Source organism: Pygoscelis adeliae, unplaced genomic scaffold, assembly GCF_000699105.1.
Source record: "Pygoscelis adeliae isolate BGI_AS28 unplaced genomic scaffold, ASM69910v1 Scaffold239, whole genome shotgun sequence".
In the NCBI taxonomy this organism is placed as follows: domain Eukaryota; kingdom Metazoa; phylum Chordata; class Aves; order Sphenisciformes; family Spheniscidae; genus Pygoscelis; species Pygoscelis adeliae.
Window position 1 is genome coordinate 456203 of NW_008825537.1, and position 1001 is coordinate 457203.

At 66.0% G+C, this 1001-nt stretch overlaps 1 protein-coding gene across 1 annotated transcript in view; it reads left to right on the top strand.

The window, feature by feature from the left end:
• Positions 1-1001, top strand: part of FSTL3 (follistatin-like 3 (secreted glycoprotein)) — a 7423-nt gene that overhangs the window by 2884 nt on the left and 3538 nt on the right. The window lies entirely within an intron of this gene.

The following is a 1001-nucleotide window of genomic DNA, read 5'->3' on the forward strand; positions in this document are numbered from 1 at the left end:
TGGGGGCCGGCTGCCGGCCACAAACCGCACCGGGGGCTGTGGCTCCTGAGGATCATTGGGGTCTGGGAGCAGGACCTTTGCTGAAACCGCCAGAGAGCCCGGCCGGCACGTTTAACACAACTCCCCACCCTTCAGAAAGCCCCTGCCTATCCCATCCAGATGGAGCTGGTGCTGCTCCCCACCGGGCTCCAGTGAGCCGGAGGCCTTGGAAAAGGGTGGATGAGACGAGCTCTGCTCCCGCTCCCCGGGCTCGCGGGGCCGGGAGAGGTTACTCCAGGATAAAGTGGGCTGCAGCCACCAGCCCTGTGCCAGCAGCCGGGAAGGCTGAGCCCCACGGGAAGGTGCTGGCCAGACCCCGGGGGGTCCACAACGGGCCTCCAGTGGGGAGGCAAAATTCCTGGCTCCAGCTGCTGGGGACATGGTGTCCCCCCCGGGGACCCAGCGCAGGGAGGGAGAGTTGGGCTGTGGGGTTGGGGTCACGTGCGGATGGTCCCGCTGCCTCCCTCCCTTGCTTGAGGCAGTCTGGATGGCCGGACCCTGCCGCGCTGGCGGCAGCGTCCCAGAGCGGAGGGCAACAAGGGTCCTGCTTGCTCCAGCAGCCCTGGGGTGTGGGTCATGCCCCTCTGTCCCAGGGTCTCACCCCTGCAGCTTTCAGCAGAGATGCTGCGGGGGCTCAGCCTGCCGCTCTCCCCTTCCCTTGGATAGGCCCCAGCTATGGAAATCAGGGAGCAAACTGGGAAACTGTCTGTCTCCCACCGGGGAATTTCCCATGGAGAGAGCTGGGCCAAGCCGATGGGGAATTTCCCCCTCCTCCTCCCCACCCCCGTCTCCCAAAGTGACCCGTCTTCCACAGGGAAATCCCCCTCTGTACCTCCCAACAGCTCCCAGCACACACCCTGTCTGCAGGAATCCCTCCTGCTTGGGGGTGAATCCCCCATCTCGGGAAGTTTCTGGGTCCCGCCTGCCCCTCCTCCCCGCGGGTGCTGATGGAGCCGCATTCC